The sequence below is a fragment of the Dioscorea cayenensis genome, chromosome 9 (assembly GCF_009730915.1).
Source record: "Dioscorea cayenensis subsp. rotundata cultivar TDr96_F1 chromosome 9, TDr96_F1_v2_PseudoChromosome.rev07_lg8_w22 25.fasta, whole genome shotgun sequence".
NCBI lineage: Eukaryota > Viridiplantae > Streptophyta > Magnoliopsida > Dioscoreales > Dioscoreaceae > Dioscorea > Dioscorea cayenensis.
The window spans coordinates 15,804,078-15,815,177 of record NC_052479.1 but is presented as its reverse complement, the minus strand read 5'-3'; the positions used below and the strand labels follow the sequence as shown (position 1 = coordinate 15,815,177).

The following is an 11,100-nucleotide window of genomic DNA, read 5'->3' as shown; positions in this document are numbered from 1 at the left end:
GGAAGATCTCACGATTCTCTTAGCTTGTGAATCTTTATCCGTGTGAAAAAAAACCTTAAATATGTTCATTCAGGTAAGCCCTTCTCCTCACTTTCTTTAGGGCATTAGAAGCTATCTTTGATGAAACTTTGTTGCATGGGAGTAAGCATACTTTATTTTGTTTGACAGTCTATGCAGTAAATTGCTCTCTATCTTGGCCTGAACTTGCCTTGTCAACTTTACGGCAATAAAAAAATTTGAGTCAACCAAGACCGTCTTCTTAATTTTTTTATATGGTTTATTTAGTTTGATGAAATACGTGTACATGCTATAGAATTGCTGGACTCGGGTATCAAGGTAGCGGCCGATATTGGCCAAAGTTAATAATAAGAAAGATCCGACATCGGAACTACAGACAAGACAGACAGCACTTTTTTTAGCAATGAGTCTTGCTTTGACTGAGATTTCTTCACGGACTGCAACCTTTTTGTCTACACAATTCACGACAAAGTAGTGATCTCTCGCTATAATATATAATATAAGAAGACTTCCTCAGCTACCTACGAAGTTATGATGGCAACTCCTGGCTTCGGGAGATGAGGTAGAACAAGGATAGACCTCAAAAAAGCACTATAAAATAAAGAAAAAAAAAGCTGCATTGCATAAAAGTCTCTTGATCAAGATGCCATGGAGACGCGATCTAAGACTCAAGCCGGCAAAGGCGTAGATGGCCCTAATCAAGCAAGATGAATATCCCATTGAAGAGGAAGGTTATGAAAAACTGCCGGGGCTTATCCATAACTAGATCATGTAGATGAATTAGGTTATGAAATAGAAGAAGAGGGAGAAGGAGGATCTCTCTTTCAACATTCAGCACCTCTTTGACCCAAGGCGTATAACTTATTGTACGGCCGAAGCAAGAAGGTCAGAAAGTGTCCTCCGTCAAAGGAATGAGTTTGAAAGCAACCACCATTGGATCAATGATTTCACTGCTCAGGTTGAAAGAATTTTTATAGCAGCACAACAACCGATCTCCGTCTCACCCTCTCCAGTTCAGAATGAGGTCTCTGCCCCTCAGGCTCCGTTCATCCCTCCACCCATTGCTAATCTTGGGAACATAATTATACCTTTGTATATATAGTAGTTGCTTTCTAAAATTCTCCGGAATCTCAACACAGGTAGCACCAGCTCTATTACGAGGTACGAGAGACTATACCCTGCATATCATGATGCTTTCCCTTTCCTCCAGGATAGGTACGCCATGCTATACTACGATGCTGGATCCATACGTGGAGCATCACTTATCTTACCAAGATTAAACAGGAGCCCGGCGAATCTGCTGCAGATTTTCTCACCCGGTGGCGAAACGCAAGTGTTTACAGTTAGAAGAAGTGTCTAGAGAGGGGTGTAGAAAAGAAGAAGGATCACAAAGATGGTGTCTAGTCAAGATTCTTTGGTCATCTAGATTCTCTGGTCATCTTCTTGCCTTGGAATACATGACCTGCCATATTGTAGTCTACTTGTTCTATCTTACATGAGCTATGATGGGCTAGTGGTATAAGATTCGTGATCATGGTCTCATCATTTCTTCGATGAAGTGGACAGGAAATGCTAGCCTTCGTTCAACTACTCTAGCAAGGAAGAACTATGGGTGGGCCTGGAAGGAGGTGGTCGATTTGTAGTTGAGCCTCGACCTTGAGAATGTGCTCCGATCCAAAACAATCGATTGTTAAAAGCACGGTGATCTTGCTTTGAATTATGCATCGCTCATTGAAAATGCAAAAAAATGGTATGGATGGTCTGAGGCGATGATAGAAGCAAGGTTTAACGTGGTACAAAAGGAAGCCTCCGACCCTATGTCCCTTTCATTCGATTATAGGCTCATCACGAACCATCGATTTCGACCCCCTACTTGTCGTTAACCCCCTCATCCTCAACTACGACTCCTAGCTCCCGGGAAAAAAAGAACTGGTCGAGTCGGCGAGACCTCTTTCGGGATTGAAGGGAACTACGCCTTTAAGGTTCAAGGGATAGAATTCCGGTTCATAAAAAGATTTCTCTGCTCCCGAGCACGGTGCTTATGAATGCTCGTTCCCAGACATATTGTTGGTTTTAGATCGGTTTGTTAAAGTTAGGAAAGGTTTGTTCACTAAGGCATGACTCAACTACTGCAAAAGAGATTGCTCCATTTGTCCGGTTTCAAGTCAGCTGAGAAGCGAAGGGGGAGAACGCGATAGCCAAATCTGTCCTCGAAGCTTTAGCCTTGTTGCGAGAGAGAGAGGGCCAACAACAAGACAAGATAGTTTATGGATGGAAATCCAAGGAGGCAATCCGATGAAGTTCCCTCGCCTATCAACAAGAGAAGAGTGTCTGTCTACAGGGGAGAGCCGAATAGCAGCCCGAGCGAACTAGTGAAGTGAAAAGTCTCGGTGGTAGTGCTTGTTCTGAATTCTCAGAGAGATCAAGCTCTTCGTTCAGCTCGTACTAATGGATTCTCTAGTTTATCCTTTCTCTCTTGGTGAAAGCTCAGGTCTATGATATCTTGGTTGTTGGGAGGAAAGCTCTCTCGGCAAGTAAGGAAAGGGTCAATCCAAGAGGAGAGCCCTAGTCTAGTCAAGTGAATTTCTTAGTAGTGTGCTCCTGCACTTCCCTAGGGAGTAAAAGCTACGTGTATTCAAGTGAATATTTCGGGGATGCTCTTTTCCGTGGTTGCTAATTTTTGTTTGGGGAATGAACTCCGCTCTTTTCGAGTTAGGCACTGTTTAGGAATCAAGCGCTTTCTTTTATTTCCCGAAGGTGTCAGCCGGTTTCTTTTTACGGGTGGGGATCAAGAGGTTGGTCATCCAGTCCAAAGAAGGAATCGAGAACTACACACCAAAAAGTTATGGCGATCCTCCGGGTGAGTTGCGAATCAATCCAATCATCCAGCATTTCACACTCCCTCGTTGAAAATAGGGATAATCTCAACAAGCAAGGAGTACTGTTAACCCCCTCCCATCGATTTCTTCCTTAGCTGTTGGATTTTGCTTGGAAAAAATCTTTCATCTAGAAGAATCGATATATCTCTCAGGATAGATCAGGTCTAGACCTCAAATTGTATATACAGGTTGGTGAGGTCCCCTCCTACACTTTACCCACCATAGAAGTGACAGAGTCAACCTCTTGTTGTATAGTTAGATACAACTTTTCCATTAATTATGAGTTCACCTCAGAGATATTTCATTATGTATGGTGCTTTCCTGTTAAGAATGAAGAAGAATAGAGAAAGCCTTTTTAGCTGGAAAATTTGGTCACGTAGATCTTCTATTTCACCGGAATTCATTGATTGCTCCATACTCATTTACAATGGAAAAACTCCTATTCGTTTTTAAGATCATTGAAGGAAATGTTGGTCATAAGTTTGGAGAGTTTGCTTTTACACGGAGACGAAGACCTCCGAGAACAAATAATGGAAAAAGAAAGGGGAAAAAGGGGATAAAGTAAAGTCTAAGCGCCATATGGCACGAAATGGAAAAACCGATTTCGAGTAAGACTTGATCAGAATCGTAGTTCAGATGCAAGTTGGTTTAGTGAGGGCGACCGCGAAAGTCACCGAATGGGTCCGATCCGTCTTTTCTTGATCTTTGTCCCATATTTCTTAAAATAAAAGGTGTAGGAGGACGTTGCAGATGTCCGGGACGGACACGACTTCTTTTAATGCTAGAAGACCACGGGAAGACACCCGGGACCAGAGCATGTCGTGAAAGACGCACACTGGGCAGTCGTGCTTCGACCATGTCTCCGAGGCACGAGTTGAATGTAGATATCATGAGCGAGGTGTAGGATACCAGGGCCAGAAACACGGGCAAGCGCTCCCCTAATGTGCCGATCGCTAAGCGCATCCAGGGGCCCCACCACCCAGCTCCGCTGGAGAGGCCGAGCCGTCAGTCGATCGAGAAGTCGAGTGCATCTTTGGTTCGAGTTAGGCGATTACTGCGAGCGCCTAGCCCTAAGAAAACAAGTGCTAAGTTTCATTTTCGAGATCGTGAATAAACCAAAAGAAGAGACCTTTCTCGCTCGGCGCTGCACTATGCTCCGCTTCAACAAATGAGAGTTTTTCGAGTGGAGCAGGTAAACCACGTGAGTCTGGTTAGATGCGTGAGTGCGGAGGGCTCGTAGTACCGATAAGCGCGACTATCGCGGTGGAAGGGAATGAGCCTAAATTGACCCCCTTTCTTTTTTATTCAAAGACACAAAAGCACATTACAAAGAGATTAGACTCTCTGATGAAACCTTACTGATGGGATATAGATAGAGTCTCGCTCATTAAAGAGAGTTGTAGATTCATAGAAGAGAATCAGAGTATGCGCGCTACAAAAATGTAGCCCGGCCAGGTTCAAGTTAGTGGAAAGAATATAGTACTTGAGTACTAACCCCTCCCGAGCCCCTAGTTGCTTTGGCGCGCCCCACCCATGTCGATCTTGTGTTGCCTACGCTTGCTGCTTGCAGCATGGATTCTTTAGATCTAAAGAATCCATCTTTCCCCCAGAGCGAGACTCTATCCAAATCTCAAAGAATAACGAGCTAGGCGGCCAGCGGGCAAAGAAAAAAGGCGGGGACGGCTGGTTAGGGGCCTTGGCGATACGTTCTTCTTTCGAGCGTTTTGCCAATAGGCGAGGGCATCCATCGGGGTGGGGCCTTAACTTTCAATGACAAGCTGCACTGTTCTGCGGTGAGGGGACCTTTCACGAAACCAAACCACCCCCCCTCTCCCCGATTAAGTACCAGTTGCTTTGGTGGTAGGCACATTCAGGTTAGGGAAGCATTGTCCCTCAATTTTTACTAACCTCAGGTGTGTAATCGACATCTAGCTTATTATCGGTAGAAGTTTCATGCAAGCCTGACCTTAGCTGTCCCTTTCTTATTCATTCAGCGCGCCCCTAGTGGACTTGGTAGTGCTCCTTTCTTACTTATCCGAATTGAATGTTAGCAACTTCAGCTAAGAGCAGCGTCACTACTTGATCCACGGGGAGGAGCATCTCAAAGTATGGGGCAAAGGATCAAGCGCTTTTACTTTATCCCCTGGGATCCACCACAGGTTGAGTTTGAAAGCCGTGTGATGGGTAACTATCCTGCACGGTTCGGAGAGCACTTGTATGTAGTCTGCGCTGGTGAATGGAAGCCTCCGCCGCAAGAAAGAAGCGGCTCTTCCCAAGCTCCGTCACCATTGACTCTCTTTATTATTATGGTAAATCTATCTATCAAGATGTCAATCTGAGATCTTATTTCGGTTCAATACGTCCACCTACAATACTCACCTTTGGCTTTCGTCTCGGTAGGTGTATTATTCTACATTTTCCAAAAAGGACATTCATTCATTCCAAAAAGACCTAAAAATGAGAAGGACCGGTGGTGGGCATTTGGGAAAGTCGGGCCAATTGGGTGTCTTCATTCAAGTGACGGTACAAAGGAAGAATGAAACGAAGTGAAAGTCCGGGTGGGGGCATGGAAAAGAGTCGACTCGATGAGGCTCGACGACTGGGAGAAGCAAAATGAAAGAAAGATTTGGCCGAAAAACAACGCTATGGATACCATGACCGATCTCCATCGAGAAAGAAGAATTTTTCTACATCACTTTGGGTCTGTGAGGCCTTAAAGCATCCTAAATACACCGGGGTTGTAAATGACATAGCGTTCCTGATAGAAAATGATGACTCCTTCAGAAAAACGAAGTTATTCAAGTTGTTATTTTTACCAAAGAAGTCCTGCTCTGACGGCCCGACGAGTCGTCTACTAAAAAGGATCCTCCCCGCTGTGCGCCCCTCTTTGAATTATTCGGTCATGCAATACTTATTGAATACAAAGAATAAAATTCCAATCGAGCTCGTCATAGTTCTCAATCATTTAGTGGCACCGGGCGTAGCTGAACCATCTACGATGGGGGGAGCGAAGAAAGGAAGCTTAGAAAAGAGAATACGCTCTCGCATCATTTTTTTTAGAAAGCTCGACCAGTGAGAAAAAGTCTTTGGCCCAAGACAAAAAGAGCTTGATCCACTTCATTCACTTGGCGAATGATCTTCGCTTCGTGGGAACAACAAAAACCACCATCTCGCTCTTTCCTTTCTTCGGTGCTACCTTTTTCTTTCCAAGGGATGGGCTTGGGGTGTATAATAACCGATAAGTGCTTGTGCGATATGAATGCAAAGCATTCATTCCTTGTGTTGAGCATTACTTTTCTCAGGTTTTTACATTAATATGTGTGTTTTTATGTTACTTTTACGCAGGTAGGGCTGCAAGGCGGAGTATGAAGGAAATAGGCCAATGTGGATCATAATGCACCTATTTTGGAGGAGATCTTGCTAAGGTTCAAACGCAAAGACATAGGACAGGTGTGAGATGCTAGAGTGTGAGCCAACCTCCTCGCATTCAGTGAGTACATCCATTTGGAGGGGCACAAAAGGCGGTCACACTCGAGCATTACATCTTATGCATACAAGAGCAGGGAGCTCCACCAACATATATATCATTGAAGAAGCAAGTGATTCACGGCGTGAGCGTGTGCCCATTGCGTTATCGATGAAAGTATGGAATTGGGGAAGTTATTCGGGTCAAAAGGCGTAGCGAGCACTACTGACAACATTGTAGCAATTACTGTAGTAGCACTGTTTACATCCGGCTGAGAAATCAGAGAAACAGAGATTCCACATGGGCGTGTGGAAATTATCCATGCCCGTGTGGAAATTCCGCTGCAGTGCGTGTATACGTCACGCGAGTGGAGTTGCCCGATTCGACTCTATTTAAAAGCCGATTCAGCCCGATTTCGAGTATTCTTTTCTCCGTCTTTTCCCCAACTTGCGAGAGGGCTTGGCTAGGGGTTTTGAGGGGTATTGGCCAAGGTTTTGGAGAGGTTCTATGGCTCTGACATCATGATTCCATTAGGAAGAAGGTTGGTAGGGGAGCTTCGATTGAGGTGTATCCTATACCGGACGAAGGAATCCTTGGAAGACTAGTAGAGGACTTTCCACAAGACCATCGACACGACCATCGAGGGGGTTTCTTTATGGATTCATTGCTTTTACATTCAATTTCTTTGATTATACTTAGCTCCATGGAGAGCTAAACCTCTAGTGGGTACTTGGGTGATTGTGAACCCTAGGATGTATTCGTTTCTTTGAACTTCTTTATTATGCTTTCAATAAATTGATGTTTATTGTGAGTTCCAACCTTGAATGCTTGATTGTATGAACATTTCCCCTAAAAGTGACACTAGGGTTGAGAGTTCTTGTTGGTAACCTTGTGAGTGAGTGACACACCACGGCGTTAGACAAAAACTAGGTTGGAGAGGGTTGAGAGGGTGAGTCGAGGAGGTACATGAGCATCCCCTTTCCCCTCCGACATGATAGATTCTACCTCCGTTCCTCGAGGTTCTTTTTCGGCCATAATAGAGTGAATGGTCTAAGGGATGAACCTCCGGCTGGGGGCCTAGTTGCTGCGTGCAATGGAGTGAAGCGTTGAGGTGATCTTAGTATCTAGGGCTTAATTGTGGCTAGGGACCTTCCGCTTTGGACCAAAGGGTTAGGTCTAAATCTAGGAAGAGATTTATCATTTGGAATCCCTAGAGCTCATTGCAACTTTATGCGAGTGCAAGGTGTTGAGATTGTTCGATTTCTCCTCCTGGACATGTATAGAGTTAGGCATAGTTGACCTTAGATTTGGGACTATGTATGTAAGGATTTCCACGACTCACCATTGCATTGATTAGGAAGCATAATAGAGAGTTCTTGCACTTGAAGCGATTATCCTAGGTGAAGCATCATTCGAGTACCCCATCTTTATCGATTGCCTTACCTCCTCCTTACTTTTGCTCTCTTACTTGTTGCTTTTAATTTCTGAGAATTGAATCATTACCACACTTATCATTGTTGATACTCCACATAGCTAAGAATCGAATTAAGTATCTTTACTCCCTACTCCCTATTGATTCGACCCCGCTCACCCGGGATTATTACTTGCAAACCCGTGCACTTGCGGGATATAAGCAAGGGGACCTTGTCAATAACCTTTTTTTGCAGTATGCCCAGGAACTAGTCCTAGGTCAATTAAAGTTCAAATGTTGGAACCTCATGGGTAAGGATAAGGTAATGGAATTGATAGAAAAATTCATAGACCTAGGTGGGATAGGAGAATTAATAAAGAGAATAGAGATGATGATAAAGATCATGTTGAGAAACAGAAGAATTCCGTACGGGTACTACTCATATTTTAACGAAGTGCAAAAAATGCGATCTTTTTTGTCTAATAGAACAAAGACTTATTAATCATGATAAGGTCCCTTGATTCTCATTCCAAAGACTCCATCAGTTAGGCTCTTTTTCCTTCTCATGTTGGTAAAGCATATCAAATATGCACTTTACTTTTCATGCCTTTCATTCAACGGCAGAATCCCTTTTACCTTTCTATGTTCGCGGTCCTCACCTCTCTTTCAAATTCTTTAGGTAGCGGATATCCTGGCGAAACTCTTCTTTTCATTGAAGTCATTCTTCCTTCCTCATTATGATTTACATTTTTGGACACTCATCAAAAGTACGGGTATCCCAACTATCTAGGGTTCTCATCCTCTACGAATTGCCGAGCTTCCATTCCCCCACTGTGAACCTCTTTATCGATCGGAGTCAAATAAGCTATTCTTTTTGTGACTTTGGAGTCTTCTCTTTTTCCCCGGATCCTCTTATCCTTTTCTTCTTCCGTTGATGTGAGTTCTTCTCTCTCCTCTCTCTTCCTAGGTTTCTCATAGGAGTGGCTTTTGGAATGATATCCATCTTGGTGTAAAGACGGAGTCAAAAGCAATATGATTTCACAATTCACTATCCGAATCCCGTGCACTTGAATTCTCTAGGCGAGTACTTCACTTTAGGATGTCTCACCTTTCACTAATTCATAAATAGCTATTTGTTTGTCATTTCCCTCTCTCATCCGTTATTCTATAAGCTGTTTAGACTGTCTTAGAAGTCACCCTTGAAGTGTACTACCCCATAGCGAATTCTTCTACCTATCCCTTACATCGAGTGTTCCCAAGTGGATCTTCTAAGTGTACCTATCTTTCACTTTGAGTAATACCCAAAGCCTTTAGCCTCTCTATTCTACTTCCTTGTCCTAGGGTTTCTCTTCTTCTAGTTCACACCTTCCATCTCGTTCTTGTTAGCCCTGGGATCTCTTCTCTTGAAATGGCTTCCTCTTTAGGGTTTCTACCGGACTGATGGATTGTAAGCCTTCTTTCCTTGCTCATGGGATTCCCTCCGTAGTCTTCATTCAACTTGTCTTTCATGTCTATCTAGTCTTTCTTGCTGACCGTCTTTCTTCTAGCTTCACTTTGGGACTCTAATCCTCCATTCTCATCATAGAGTAAGGTAGTTAGCCCGGCTAGGAAGAGCTTAGTGAAAGGTTCGGTTGATTAGGCTGATTTCAATGTGAATACAGGTTTTTTCGAATTGAACTTTGCTCTCCGCTCATTTCTTTTCTCCTTCTTACCGAGTCTTGGATGCATTCTTTGGGTTTCAATACTAACCTTGGACCTCCACTGTCAACTTAACTTCCTTCTCATGTTGGTAAGCTTCTTCCATTCCCGTTGTTGGAGCCTTGACTTGAATAGGAATTCATAGTTTCTAAAAGCAAGAAGGAAGTTGTTCTTTCTACATTCTTCAGACTGCGCACATTTTTTTCTTAGAACTTTTTTCTTTAATAATATTGTACAATATCTTTGGGCGAGCAATTCATTACGGAGTAATGAGAGAATGGATTTAGATTGATATGCATAGAAAGTAGGTTGGGTTACGCCATCAGCGGTGAGAAGCTCAAATGCATTCTTGGGAACACAGTGTCAAACTTATAAAAGCATATCGAGCTAGCTGTTTAAGGGCCCGGTGTCGAATCTGCTGATCATGAGACCGATCTAACCTATTAAGGAATGTAGCCAAGTGGTCTATGGCATGTTGTCGACTCTCGTCTAAGAGTGAAAGTCATGTAAGCATTCAACATCTTCTTTGGTTCTCAAAAGTTGAGAGATAGTTGGCGGATCTCTATCTCGGCCTCTGTCGTGTAGACCAAGGAAGATAGAGTTTGGGTATAAAATGTTGTGTGATAAATGCAAGTAGAATGAGAAGAGAAGTAGTGCGGACTTTAGCTTTTGCTGAAAAATCTTTCAACAGACAATTGAAGCACTCATTGGAACCAATTGACCTATCCTTCCCTTTCCAACCGGTTCATGATGACCATAGCTCAATAGTTGGTTCGAGCCGGGGAATCAGTCTTATTAGCAGGGCATGTAACAATGATAGATGTGGAAGTTACTCTCTAAATTCTTTCTTTCTGTCATCATAAGTTGTGCTATTTCTGATCCCCATGATCGATATGTCTGGCTGGCGAGCTAATCGAGATATCCAGGATGGTAGCTACTCTTTAGGATTGATCTAGCCGGACCAGACTTTATAGTGATAGCCGATCATCAACTCGGAGGAGAAAAGAACCTCTGCTGCAATAGTTTGAAAGGAGGAAATCTCATCTATCGCATCCGGACGTAGTAGCTACACCTGACACGGCTACAGGCTACACCTGCCTATTGGATTCCATACCACTGCTCGGATTGGATTAGCTGATCCACCCGAATCGATTGATTTATTTTCTCAACCCGACATACCTCTCTTTTACCACTCGCCACCCTCCCATCTCTAGCTAGCTCATCTCTCAGACTGGATCCGGTCATAGCGACTGATCGGTCACCAATATAAACTGCAAGGGATAGTACTAAATGGAATCCTGCCCAGCGGATCCTTAGATCCCCTTCAGGGATATGTTTGAATGGTCTTTCCCCAAGTATTAATTAAATAAAGGGCAAAATTAGAAACAAAGTGCCGTATGAAGAAATTTAGTTCAGTAAAGTAAATTCTACAGCCATATCTACCCCTCAAATGATAGGCATAGAGCTGCCAGTGAGAATCATATTTTCGGCGTACATTAATAAGAATAGGATAGTGGGGCCCGACTTGTAAATGAAAAATTAGAAAGGACGAGTCTGCAGAAGACAAATCCAAGTTCCTCAAGGTAACTGGTGAATCGAATCGACGAAACCAGGCCCGCGAGGCCTGT

At 43.5% G+C, this 11,100-nt stretch overlaps 1 pseudogene; it reads left to right on the top strand.

Annotated features, from left to right (window-relative positions):
* Nucleotides 1–706: 706 nt before the first annotated feature.
* On the top strand, nucleotides 707–8,276 carry LOC120268515 (annotated as a pseudogene).
* The last annotated feature ends 2,824 nt before the right edge of the window (nucleotides 8,277–11,100 follow it).